This window comes from Mus musculus, chromosome 14, assembly GCF_000001635.26.
Source record: "Mus musculus strain C57BL/6J chromosome 14, GRCm38.p6 C57BL/6J".
In the NCBI taxonomy this organism is placed as follows: domain Eukaryota; kingdom Metazoa; phylum Chordata; class Mammalia; order Rodentia; family Muridae; genus Mus; species Mus musculus.
This window is the reverse complement of record NC_000080.6, coordinates 90,119,703-90,134,223: the sequence shown is the minus strand read 5'-3', so window position 1 is coordinate 90,134,223 and position 14,521 is coordinate 90,119,703. Positions and strand designations below refer to the sequence as shown.

At 35.6% G+C, this 14,521-nt stretch overlaps 1 long non-coding RNA gene and 1 other non-coding gene across 2 annotated transcripts in view; both read right to left on the bottom strand.

Annotated features, from left to right (window-relative positions):
• Positions 1-7,333, bottom strand: part of 4930474H20Rik (RIKEN cDNA 4930474H20 gene) — a 142,870-nt gene extending 135,537 nt beyond the window's left edge. The window contains exons 1-2 of the long non-coding RNA NR_045712.1: positions 7,273-7,333; positions 5,150-5,235 (exon numbers count right to left, since the gene is read on the bottom strand). This is a non-coding gene — a long non-coding RNA (RIKEN cDNA 4930474H20 gene). The remainder of the gene's footprint in view (positions 1-5,149; positions 5,236-7,272) is intronic.
• Positions 7,334-7,611: 278 nt separating this feature from the next.
• On the bottom strand, positions 7,612-7,751 carry LOC115488418. The gene has a single exon (XR_003951277.1). It is a non-coding gene; the product is annotated as a small nucleolar RNA SNORA48 (small nucleolar RNA).
• Between the last annotated feature and the right edge of the window lie 6,770 nt (positions 7,752-14,521).

Here is a 14,521-nt window from a genome sequence, read left to right as displayed (position 1 = left end):
CCCCTCCCCTTGCCTCTGGGAGGGTCCTCCCCAATTCACCCACCTATTTCCCCCTCACTGCTCTAGCATCCTCTTCTGCTGGAATATCCAGACTCTACAGAACCAATAGCTTCCCCCTCCTACTTATGCTAGAGCCATGGTTCCTCTATGTTCCCTTTGGTTGGTGGTTTAGTTCCTGGGAGCTCTGGGTGTGGGAGGGTCTGGTTGGTTTATATTGTTGTTCTTCCTATGGGGTTGCAAATCCCTTCAGCTACTTCAGTCCTTTCCCTATTTCTTCCATTGAGGTCCCCTTGCTCAATCCCATAGTGGGCTTTGAGTATCTGCCTCTGTATTTGTCAGGTTCTGGCAGAGCCTCTGAGGGAACAGCTATATCAGGCTTCTGTCAACAAGCACTTCTTGGCATCAGCAATAGTGTTGGAATTTGGTGTCTGCCGATGGAATTAATTCCTAGTGTGCAGAAACCTCCACTTTAGACCCTACCTCTGCATCACACCTGGATGAGGGTCTCCATATGTTTTTCAATCTGCTTTCTGACGAAGCATATCTGATGAAAACTGCTTAAGGCACATATCTGTGAGTTTATGAATATAGCAGAATATCATCAGGAGTCATTTCATAGATGTTTGTTTGCCTTTCATGTTTGTTTCTAGATCATTGGTGTATCAATTATACAGTACTATCTAAGCAGTTTAAGGTATAGATTAATGCTGTTGGTGTCAGCCTCAAGTGAAACCAAACACGTGATGGTCACTTCTATAAGATGTGTGCCATCACTGCCCCAGTATATGTTGTAAGCAGGATAGATTGTAGGTCTGGATGCAAATGTTCCATGCAGGCACCATCTCAAAATCTCAGTTCAATAAGTCATATAGATGTTGTCTTTAGCAATAGTGTCCCACTTTCAATTTTCATAGAGTGGCTTTCTGTCCTATTATTAGCTGGGGTTGTGTAGGATCTGCAGGAGCCATGTAGGCAATCAATTCAATGCAATGCAAATGAGTCCCAACACTGGAAGCCTTGCCTACCTATAAAAGATGGCAGTTTCTGTCTCAGTATGCTCCATTACTATAATTCTTCACTACGGTCATCCCCACAGACTACAACCACTCTCTCAATGCTCCCTAAACCAGCTGTCTTTCTCTATACTTTCTATGTCCAACACTCTCCATAAACCTCTTCATTCTCACTGCTGTCTCAACTTGCCACAAAGTTCAGACACAAAATTTATTTTATATTCCCTTCTTCAGCAGTTTTATGCATAAACTACATAGCCCTTTTTTTACCTCTTTGGTCTGTGGATTGTAAATTATAAATTATTCACTATCTAATATACAATAATAAATTAATACATACAATATTTGACTTGCTCGGTCTGGAATCTCTCACTCAGGAAGATTTTTTTTTCTATTTGCATTCATTTGCCTTCAAATTTCCTAAATACTCGGGAGGAAGTTGAACTTGAAGGCTTCAGAATCCAGCTTTCCTCTGCCTAGAATGTTTCAGCCTCCCTGCTTGTAGAAAATTAGATTTTATGGAGACTAGAAACTTCAGGGGCTAGGCTTAGGGATAGTTAATACAGAAAAATAAATGTTCTGGGATGAGCCCAAGCTAAAAGACTTTAAAGCATGAGTATGAATCTTTTTTCATCCCTCCATCTGAGGAAGTAAATGTGACATTTGTATTTACACTGAGGAGATTATATATTGATTTCCTCAGTGGCCTTAAAAGTTTGCATTCCTATCAGAAATGTGGTCCCATGCTCTACACCCTGTAGTGCATGAGCTGTCACCTGTCTTAATGATCTTAGCTATTTTGACAGGTATAAGATGATACCTCAAGATAGTTTGGATTTGCATTTCTGTAATGGGTAAGGATGTTGAACATTTCTTTAAATGTTTCTCAGGATTTGAGATTCTTCTATAGAGAGTTCTCTTTGACAACTGTATATCATTTAACATTATTTGGTTTTCTATATCTTCTTTTTGAGTTCCTTATATATTTTAGATATTAGACCTCTATAGATGTAGAGTTGGTAAAAACATTTTCGCATTCTGTAGGTTTTTTTTTTTTAATTGACAGAGTCCTTTGCTTTACAGAAGTTTTTCCATGAGGTCCAATTCAGATTCCTAATCCTAGAACCTGTATTGTTGGTGTTCAGTTCAGAAACTCATTTCATATTCCTCACTTTCTCTTTGATCAGGTTCAGTGCATCTCTTTTTATGGTGACATATTTAAATCAATTAGGCTTTCCTGTTTTGCCAGGTTATAGATATGGGTACACTTTTATTCTTCTATATGTAGAAATCCAGTATGACCAGAACTATTTGTGGAAGATGCTTTATTTTTTCAAGTGTTTATTTTTTACTTATTTGTCAAAAATCAGATGTCTATAGCTTTGTGAATGTATTTCTTAGTCTTCAATTTGATGACATTGAACAACGTGTCTTTTATCTTTTGGTACCATGTGATTTTTTTATTTTTTTATTTTTAACTATTGTTCTGTAGTACAACTTGATATCAGGGGTGATGATATCTTCAGCAATCTATTTAGGGTTTAGGATTGTTTTTGACATTCTAAAATGTTTTGTTTTTCTTAGGAAGTAGAGAACTCTCATTTAACAAACTGTAAATAAATTGTATTGGGATTTACAATGAATCTATATTTTATTTGAGTCAATTGATAAGGGTTCTTTCCAAATTTCTTTCTTTATCCACATGTAATTTGTCTTTGTATATAGGAGTGATACTGATCTCGTATCCAGACACTTTATTGAAAATATTTATCAACTTCAAATGTTTCCTCATAGAATTTTAGAGTCACTTATGTATACTATCATATAAAAATATCAAATAATAATATTTTGCATTCTTCCTTTTCAATTTCCATCCCATTGATCTTCAGGCGTCTTATTGCTCTAGCTAAAAATTCAAGTACTGAAGAAAGAAAATTTCAAGATATATAGAGAGTAGACAACTATTCCCCCCTTGATTTTGCTAGAATTCTTTGAGTATCTTTTCATTACATTTGATTCTGCCTATATATTTGATATAACTTGCCTTTATTGTTCTTTGGTATGTCCTTTTTGTCATAATCTCTGTAGTGCTTTTATTATGAATGACTGTCAAACCTTTGTCAAAGTTTTTTTTTGGGGGGTGGAGGAGCTGCATCAATTGAGATATCATAGATTTGTTGTTGTTTATTTGTTTGTTACTGGCTTGTTTATATTTTGTGTGATTGTTTTTGTATTTTCTTCATTATATTATAGGGTGGATAAACATTTTGATTTTTGAATGTTGAACCATCCCTGAATCACTTGGGTGACACCTATTTCATCATGGTGTATGAGTTTTTTGACATGTTCTTGAATTCAGTTTACAGGGTTTTTATTGCCTTTTTTTTTTCATCTATTTCATAAGAGAAACTGAGTTTTCATTCCCTTTGTTTGTTGAGTTTTTATGTGGTTTGGGTATCAGGGTATCTATTGCCTCCTAAAATGTATTTAGCAATGTGCTTTATGTTTGTATTTTGCAGAATATTTTGATGAATACTGGTGTTAACTCATCTTTGAAAGTTTGTTAGAAATCTGAGCTAAAACTGTCTAGCCTTGGGCTTTTGGGAGGGTAGAGCTTTTAATGAATGCTACTAATTCCTTAGGTGTTATAGGCCAAGTTGGCTTGTTATCTTGTTGGAACAAAATAAAGGGGGGGGGGCTGGGGAGAGCCCTGGAGAAGAGGGGGAAAGAAAAAAGGGCCTAACATCTGTCCAGAGTTCCTGTGCTCTGGGCAGGCTCTCAGGCAGAGCTGCTTGACTCTTTTCCACTCAGGCCAGGGTGAGCATACCTGACCCACATGGTGGGGGTGGAGAAAGGGGCAGCCCCCTGACCGGGGACCCAGAGCTCTTTACTAAAGCCCCAGAGTAATAGGAGAGAGGGATGAGGGAAGAAGTTCCCAAAACTGGCCAGAGTGATGCAGTGGATCTTTATGGAGCAGAGACTCTCTATGGTTTAAGAGCTTTGTTATAAGAAATGCATGGGGAAAGAGAGGAGAGAGAGAGAGAGAGAGAGAGAGAGAGAGAGAGAGAGAGAGAGAGAGAGAGAGAGAGAGAGAGAGAGAGAGACGCTAGAGAGAAAGAGAGAGAAGGGAGGAGAGAGGAGAGGAGAAGACAAAGAGAAAGGGAAGAGGAGAGAGAAGTGAGAGGTAAAGGAACAAAGGAGTAAAAGTAGGAGAGAGAGGTGGGGGCCTAACAGCCCCTTTTATGGTCTTCACTGTTGCTAGGTAACTGGGAAGGAGTTTAGCCTGAAGATCAGAAGCTTGGGCCATTGCTTACAGGACTACTGACCATGCTTCTCTTGTGGGGACTGTGGGAGGTGGTAACTTAGGCAGGGGCCAGAGTTCCAGGAGCATGAGGGGAATGCCTACCATGTCATGTAGGTGAATTATGACCATCAGGGTTCAGACCTCAGCTTGAGTGGATACCAGCCTGCAATTCCCCACATTACCTGATCTTGATTTTACTTTGGTACATGGTACCTAAAGAGAAAATTTTTATCTCTTTTAGATTTTCCAAGTTGGGTGGAGTACAGGTTTTCAAATATATGTCATTATTATTCTCTGGGTTTTCTTCATGTCTGTTTTTAACTCCCCTCTTTATATCTGATAGTATTTTCTATCTTTTAGTTCATGTGGATGTTTTATCTCTCTTGTTGATTTTCTTCAACAACTCTGTGTTTTATTCATTTTTTGTATTGTTTTCTTTTTATTGATTTCATCCCCCAATTTGATTATCTCTTGCCATCTACTCCTCTTGGATGTCCTTACTTCTGTTTGTTTTATATCTTTCATGTGTGGGTTGGGGAGCAAAGAGGGGGAAGGGTATAGGGGAATTTCGGGATAGCATTTGAAATGTAAATGAAGAAAATATCTAATAAAAATGGGAAAAAAAAGATGTAGTCGAATAAAGCTTTTAAAAAATCTAAAAATCATTAAAAACATCTTGAGTGCTCTTGTGTTTGGGACATAGATGTTCAGAGTTTTCAATAAAAATATTGAAAGCAACAGCAAAAAGAAAAGGCAAGAACTAAACAGATCACTCAAAAATTAAAAATCCTGTCTGCTATCATGAAGACAAGGATCCCATGCCAACTTTTACCTTCCTCTATTTCCAGCTCCAAAGGATTTGCCACAGTCTTCCGGTTCCCTTTGGGGACCATCCACGCAACAGGTGCACAGATATACCTGCAAGCAAATCGATATATTACACATAAACTAAAATATAAATTAAAATAGCTTTTTAAAAAAGTGCGAAAGAACCTGACCAAAATGGTAAAGATGTAGACAAAAGAGGCTGGAGAAATGGTTCAATAGTTAAGAGCACTTTCATTTTGCTACCAACACCCTCATTACAGAACACAAAAGAGCCCTTAAATCCAGTTCCTAAAGATTAAAGAATTTAAAAAGAATTTAAAAAGAAAATAAATAAACAAATGAAATATGTGCTTGCTTTACAAAAGAACAAGTTCCAGTTACTGCAACAAATTTTGTTTTAGCCATCATAATAAACTTTAAAATATTAGCTTCTATTAAGCAACATTAATAAATATTGGAGCTATTAGTCTAATTTCACAAAGAAATGTGAACTATAATACAAAGTATATTGTACTAGTTTCTCACAAAGAACCAAAATGATGCCACTTTCAAGTGATTTTTAAATTTATGATGGGTATAGATATTGTGCAAAATCAAACTGATCATCACAGAGGATATTTCAAAACATCTTAAGTGTAATTTTGTCTCATTTCTTCTTCCTTGAAGCAATACCATAGAATTAGATCATTATTCTGTCAAGAGAACAATCTTCACTTTAACTTAAAGTTTGCATTTTGTTTTCGTATTTGTCTTGAATAATGCTTTTATCTAGCTTCAGAGTACTGAGGAAAAGTATTCCTCAAATTATGTGACTATTTACATGATCCACATTTATGTGTATTTTATTTGTCTATCTGTAGTTTGATGTTTTTGTCAGAAAATACTGAAATATCTTAGAAAAGATTGATGGAGCTTGATTACTTCAGCACACAATCATTTCACTGTACATATGTAAATAATGCTTGCATATGCCTATAGAAAACAATGTAATAAAATGTTTATCCAAAACAGAGTATAAATGCTTCATGGAAGTAGTAAAATTTCTCATATTGTGAAGATTCTTTAATCTGGCACTGTAGTTGAATGATGCATGCTTTTTTGTTTGTTTTTTGTTTTTTAAACTCTGTATTGATTCTTTGTTAATCTCAGCTCATGCATCCCAATCGACTTGACTCCCTGTGCCTTTATACATACCCTCTAACCTTCCAACTTCCACCCAAAAAGAAAAGGAGAAATCTGATGTGGAAGCTGTAGTGTCACCATGTGTCCCACAGTATAACCTTTTGTATACATTTGTATAATTCTTTACTTGCAAATATTCATTACAAGGCTCAAGGCTTACAGCTTTTGCTACACTAACAATACTGGGCCCTCACTAAGACTCCTCTCAAATATCCCATTGTTGTCCTTCTGGTTAGTTGAGGTTCAAGGCTACTTTCCCTAGTGCTGCAGCTGGTGAGATATAGTGTGAGCTTTCATGACCTTCAGTCCAGTTCTTCCAAGGGGCAGGCAAGTAGGGTTAATGCTTCCCTACTTTGCCCATGCCATGGCATGCCACATGATTGGTAGTGTCAGCTATGCTGTACTACCGTTCTTGGGGACGGCTTACCTACAATCCCTGCAACCAGGGCCAGCTCTACTGTCTATCATGAGCAAGGTGCTGTGTCTAGTCCAGTGAATGCTGCAGCTGGCAAGGGACAGGACCATCTGTTCTGCTCCCATTTCTTCAGGGCTATCATTCCCATTTTACCCAGCAAGAGGTGGGTCCATCTCTGTACAGTCATCAGACTCAACATGCCCCAAAGTAGTGGCCCAGGCCAGGGACACTCTCCAGGACTTTAGTTCTGACAGGCTTTGCTGCTGCAGGACCATTATTGGCCAGTACATGACTGCTGGTGACAGCAATGAACTGAAGCTCACCATGACCTTAGATAGCTTCACCGACTACCTCCACCAGGCTGTTCCTCACTATCCTCATTTCATTGTGAACACATCTTTGTGCTTCATTTTCTCTTTTAGCTCTCTATCACTTATTTGTGCATTGTACTTGTATTCAGGGTCTCTGAGTATTTAGGTTCTTGCCATGAATGCTATTCCATGCCTGTGCCTTGTCCACGCCATACTTACACATTGTTGTGGCTCCCTCTGTATCCTGAATCTGCTGTATGGCCTACTGGCCATACAATGCAAGTAGATCTGACTATGTTATATGTTTATGAGTGGCATGGAAACCCACAGGTCTCTGCCTGTCATCCTCCTCCCTTATTGTGATGCATGGTGATAGGGAGAGCTCTGTATGTCTGTGACATATTCACATGTGCTATGTGCCAGAGGGCAGGTCTGTGGGTTACTTGCCTGGTTCTGCACATGCATGGCTTTTAGAAGAAAGCACATATATATCTGTTTTCTTCCTCCTACACTGTTTTGCCTGGATTTGATTTGGTTTGGTTTGGTTTGGTTTGACTTGTATGTGTCATAGGCATAAAACAGCTTTGGCCACAAAGTCAAGCATCAATCTAGGAAAATCAATGGACTGCCAGATGCTCTGCCACTGACAGATAGAAGAACACCACCACCAAGGTGTTTCTTTACCCATTTCCATGGGGGTTTAAACAATTTTTAAATTTAATGATCTTTTGATCATATTCTTTCCTGCCTCCAAATCCTTTCAGTTTCTTTGCCTACCTACTCAAATATTAAAAAAAAAAACAAGCATAAGAACAAAGTTTCCTAAAATCACAAAAATTAAATGAAATGCCAACAAAAAGACAAAAAAAACCCCCAAAAACCCAGTACACAATAATCAAATGAAAGCATACACACAAAACCAAGCAAAACAAACAAAATGGAATCAACAACACATGGACCTCCTGTACATGAGGTATATACTGGAAAGTTAAATATATCTAATGAAACTCCACGGGGGGTGGGGGGCAACTAATTTTTCCCTCCTAGCCATTAGAACATTGTCTGTAATGGCTATGTTTTTATTCATTCATTTGTTTCTTTTGTTTGTTTGTTTGTTTGTTTTAAAGTATAATAAAATAAAACACAGTAAGATAAAACAAAAGCTATCAAGTCAAAGTTGGCCAGGACACACCATTAGAAGGAAAAGAGCCTGAGAGAATTCAAGAACATCAGAGAACCACTCCTGCTTACTCAGGAATTTCATTTAAAAAAAAAAAAAAAAAAAAAAAAAAGAACCACCAAAATGGCAGCCATTATCTATACACAGAAGAGCTGGTGTAGGCCTGTGCCGGCCCTGTGCATGCTGTTCCTGTCTTGGTGAGTTCATAAAAGCTTTGCTCATGTTGATTTAGAGGCCATTGCTTTCTTGGTGGCCTTCATTGCCTCTGGCTCATGCTTTCTCTTTGCCTCCTCTTCCACGAGGTTTCCTAAGCTCTGAGGGAAGAGATTTGACAGCTATACCCAATTTGGTGCTGAGTGATCTGCAGTTTCTCTGGCTGGCTGCTGTGGATCTACGCATTTGTTATCTGCTGCAGGAGAAGGAAGTTCCACTGATGATGGCTGAGCAAATACATTCCAATATAAGTATTATCTTTAAACTGCATGCTTCTTTGCATGTTAAACTCTAACCCTGACATTATTGGGCAGTAGAGCTTTTACAGATATTCGTGCATGGTTGCAGAAGACTATGAGTTGTCTTCGCTCCATTATAAAATAGACCTACCCAAGTGTCTTTGTCCACTTCATGAGAGTAGAAGAATGTGAGAACACAGCTGCAAGTCCCCATTTCTGAAATTCTTTAAAAAGATATTTCCAGAATCCTATTGGGCATACAAACTAGTCTAAGGTCAGGCCCTATGCCCAGTAGCAGATGGCCAAGATGAAACACAGACCACGTTATTTTGGGATGTTTCTAGGCACTTTGCCCTCTTTATGTCTCTTATCCTGTGGGTCCTTTTTTTATTTGTAAGGGATTTCAATTTTCACTTTTAGGAAATTTTTGTGTGTCGCAATGTATGTATCATTGTATCTATAAAAAATTCTTATGCTTTTTTTTCTTTTTATGACTCTTTGTTGTACAGTTTATGCTTGTTTGCTTTTACCTTATTGCATATTAATATTATTACTTATATTACTTATTATTCATATACAGGCTTTCTGTTAATTTAAGTAGGCTAGAAAGGATTTGAATTTGGGGAGCTGAAAGGTGGGAGGAAGGAAGTGTGGGAGGGGGAATATATTGTATGAGAACATCAATTTTCAATTAAAAACTGATTTTTAACAGATCTGTATCCTCAGCTATATAAATCTTATACTTTCCGACATGCCCACAGGGAGATATTAATCTCTATTTTTTTAAAACTGCTTATTTTATTTGATTTCATTGTGGGATGCCAAATGGACTAGGAAATTAGATATCAATTGTTGTGTTATTAAATATTCCTACAATATTCAATAAGAACAATGTAAAAAGAAAAAAGAGTCAGTGGTCCTCTGGAGGCTTCTCTGCCTGTTTTCTCAATGAACATTAATTTATTTTTAGTAGCAGAAGAAAATTACTTAATGACATGCTACTTTTAAATTTTTTTTCATATTTATTTTCATATTCACTGCACCTAACTTCATTCTGCAAGTAGATAAAATGTGTCTGTTTTACTAATCACTGTGCTTACTGTTTTCTTTGATCTTATGATTTTAGAATATTTTCAAAAGTAAACATAAATGTATTTGAATTCATAGTTTGAAAGAAAAGTGATTATGTCCATTATCATCATACATGCAAATTGCTAAAATAAAAACAATAATGTTGCTTAGGACATGTAGTTACTGCCACTAAATTAAGAAATGATAATGCAGCACAAATTACTGTTTTGTGTTTGCTTTCTTCTTCTACTGCATACATGTTTGTGAATTTTGTATATACACTCTTGATATTGATTCTCTGTATATCTTATACCATTTTAATTTTATTTTAAATTACCCAAAGTACATTATTTTATAGTCATAATGATTACATGAATGCAGAAACAACTGTATATTTTCTATCTTATGAGAGATATTTTCCTGAAAATTCTATCTGAATGGATCATTAACTGATGATTATGGGGAAAACATGTGAAAATATTATTTTTTTTAAAATGCCTCAGGAAGAGAAAGAATCTGTTTCAAAATCTCCAAGAAAAGCACTGAAAGACATGAACTTGGTCCTTGTTGTACTAAACGAATTGATCCAGGAGCTTATCATTAGCAAGCTGCTGAGAATAGGTATGAACACAGCAAAACATAACATTGAAACTTAGTACACGATGAGACTTTTTGAGATTTGGATTGTGCAGCTTGATTGCACGGTTTCAAGTTTGAACCTTGTTGACAACAACATTGTGTCATGATAATGTGAAACAGTTGTAAATGACTTGGAAAGTCTACAAGACTAAGGAGATTAGCAACTACCTAAATCCTTGTAAGCCATTGCCTTCTAGTTTCTGCTTCATCCCATTGCATCGGGAAGTATTTAAACTGGAGGAGGAGGAGGATTTAACAAGGGCTACAAAATCTGATGTATCTTTTAAGCAACAATCACAGATAGTTTAAAAACAGACAACTTTAAAAAGAAAAGCTAAGTGGATATTTAGTCCCTACTGCGCATTTAATAACATGGCTTCTTTCTTTTTAAAGAGTCATAATGCCACCAATTGTAAGGCATACAATGGTACAGGATAGCATCTTATAAAAAGGCTTTCAGAAAATTGGATGCAAGCATTGATATTAAGTATTAAAGTGGATGAGTGATGGGTTGGACATAAATAAGATGAGATTTCTCTACTGTGGATATTCTTGGTTGATCTCACCTAAAATTACCATCAGTATTCAACTGCTAAAATTCAGAATACAACAAAACAAACAATGTCCAAAGGCCACTGAAGCACTTTGGAAAGAGTTTTCTTTTTATTAAATGTTCTGCTTCTTTATATAACACTATCTGTACACTGTTATATAAAGAACAACTGTGGACTAATTTTTGAAGTTGTAGCTATGTTTTTCAACTGAAGTAAAACTTCTAGTGACTTCATTTGAACTGCTATGCTTTGTGACTATTAGTTCTTAAACTTTATGTCTGAAAGAGCCTTCTACATCAAACTACTTAAAAAGATAAAAGGTTCTGTAATGAAAGTGCCCTTGTTTTCTGAGTTGAAAGAGAAGCGTTTATACTTGGCTGTATACAAAGATAAATATATGGGAAATTTAATGTAAACAAGGATTTTAAGATGTTTGTTACTTGAGAAGTAAGATCTAGTCCTCAGTATTTGGTGAGTTGCTAGAATTCACTGAGAATTTTCAAAAATACTATGTAAGTAATGGCACATTTAAGTTTTATAAATTCTTATAAAATAATAATTAATTGTTTAGGCTTGAAGAAAATTCTCTTCTTAGAATCACTACAAATAAATATAGACAAATATCACAGAGTCAATATCATTTTTCTCTACCATTTTATCTTTCAAAAACTTTAACTTCAAACATAACTATCGGTCTTGAAGTATGATCTATTGGAATACTTCTAATTTATCTAGACTTTCAAAGACTTTGTTATTTCTTCAGTGAATAGCTTGGCAAAAGAAAACAAGAGAATAGCCAAATCCTGAGGCAATATATCTTTGTCAGAATTAGTGATTTGTCTCAGAGTAACATGCAAGTTGATGAAGTCCTTTTCTATCTGAATATAGCCTGATAGCCTTTCTGCAATTTGTCAAAATAACTTCACGCACCAAAGGAAGGTGGTCAAGTACATAACCATATTGTACTCTATTTTTTGGCAAATATAGACCAGGATTTTAACATATCTATGTTTATGCTACTGGTCTGATTTTTGCAACTATTTTAGTGTGCTGTTTACTATGAATCTATAATATAACTTGAAGTATGAGACAATGTTTATCATAGCATTATGCAAATTTGGTAAATGGTGGGAGAAAAAACTCCTTATCAAATGAATAATTAATTCATATCATTTGCAGGAAAATGAATGCAACTAACGATAACCATACCAAGTGAAAATCTCCTCTCATTTGTTGTTTTATCAAAACCCATCAATTTTGACAATCAACAAATATGGAGTTACTTGTACTTCCCTACTGACAACTGATTTTCCTTTAGCTATTGTCTGTGTTATCCACTGTTGCAGGAAAAGGCTAATATAATTCCACTGCATCTTCTGCTAGTAATTGCTCTAGAAAACATTGCTTCAGAATATTTAAGGTACTGGGAGTAATCAAATTCTTACCATGTTTAAGTTTAAAAAAATCTTGTTGAAAATCTTTGAAAGTACCAGATTTAGAATGGAGTAAATGAAGTAATATATTCAATCCATGCCTTTAAAGGAAAATTAATTTTCTATTCTGAAATAGGAAATTACTAGTTTTATGTTTCCTTAATTCAAAACAAAATCAATGTTCATCTCCAGCTTACCATTTGAAAAATGTCAATGATTATAGACAGATGTCAATAAAAGTTTGCTTGTAGTGACCTTCTCTATCAGCAATAAACTTTAATTTCACAGAATGTGTAGATAGGTTGATTTTTTAAAAATTAATCAATAGTTTTATGAAACTAATATTTTGTGAGGAGTATAGAAGAAAAATAATTTTTAAAATAATAAACATATAAAATCATATGCCAACATGATATGATTTATATACATCACATTTTCAAATTTCTGTCTTTAAAAATGTGTATTCAGAAATCTTTCTCAATGAATTACAATTGTCCCTGTCTCTCCATCACTGATGTCTTGCCAGCTCCTGGCAGTGAAGTCACGCCTGGCAGCATCAATGCATCGACAGGCATTTTCTAGACACCTCATTTGAAGTTAAAAGCCGTCTTGATGCTCTTTGACAGCCTCTGGGATTCATCTTAAAACTGGTTATCAGAAGCCAGAGTTATTACTATGAACGACATCAAAATCTGAGCGAGTCAAGCGAAAGCAATCAGTCTGTTAACTGTTTTGAAAGGCATTTTCGAAGAAGTGTGTGGAAGGTGATTCTTTTCCAAATATAAACTGGAAAGAAATGATCAATCAAAATATGTGTGAGGGTTAAATGATAGGTCATTTCTGTTCAGCATAGTATGCAATGATTAGCTCAAAATATAGATGAATTTTCACAAATAAGAAAAGATACTTTCTTTAAAGTTATTTAAAACTGATAAATGCTGCATTCTGAGAAGTAATTTTCTTATCTTTTCCCCACTCAAATTGTACTATGTACAAAAGATAGTCAACAGATCCTGAAATAAAACCACCCGAGGCCAAAGGTGTCATAATTACTTCAAAGACTTGAGGCAGAAAGTTTTATTTTTAGATTATGAATGACAACAGTTCATGAATGCATATTCATATCTTTTCCTTCCTAATCATACCTTAGCTGACACTTAAGTCATTTCTGCTTCTCAATTATTATGTTCAAAATGAAAATCACATTACTTTTCAACATACTGCTTTTTATTTACTTTGCATATACTCAACACTAGAATATGTTAGTTCTACTTCACCCTCCATCCCCAACATCTGCACGGATTTATGTTTTTACCACAAAAAAAAAAAGAGAGAGAGAGAGAGAGAGAGAGAGAGAAAAGTCCTGCAATTTTGGCAACATGAATGAGCCTAGATGATCATGTATCAAGTGAAATGAATTAAGAACATTCAATCAAAGGCTAAAGTTCACGTTGGTAGATTGCACATTTTAAAACAGCATCAAATGAAATGTTATTACTAAAATTGAATTATAATTTTAGGAGACAATAGGTACTTTAATTACTGTTTATTTTCTACATGACATTTATATATTCAAATCCTAGTCATAATTACTTAAGTATGTGGCAGTATTTAGGAAAAGCATTGTTTAGAGTTGAAATTAATATAAAATAGAATGCTTCCAAGAAAAAGAAAATTTGCAGTGAATGTAGATGTCCTTATTTAAGAAAGGAGAAAGAGAGAGTGGAAGAGAGAGAGAACTTGCAAGAATGAGAGAGAACTTGTATAAACATTCACAAGGGAGATAGTATTAAAAGTTCCATAATAATAATTACTCTTTTCTGTCACTGTGAAAAAGATGATGGAGCAAAGTGGAAAATTAAGAGAGAAATGGTTTATTTTGGCTTAGAGTTTAATGTAATCCCATCAATCATATTGAAGAATAGATGCTGACTAGAGCAGTAGAAGGAGAGATATAAGGCAGTTGGTACTACCTCAGCAGAAACTGGCAGCAAACAGCAACCAAACAGATAAGAGTGAGGCCAGGCTAGAACTTTCAAATGCGAGGACTACAATGACTGAACAATGCCAGCCTTTCCTCCCATCCTAGCCTCTGGAACATCTCCATCACCTTTAGGAAAAGTATCAAACTCCTGTTGG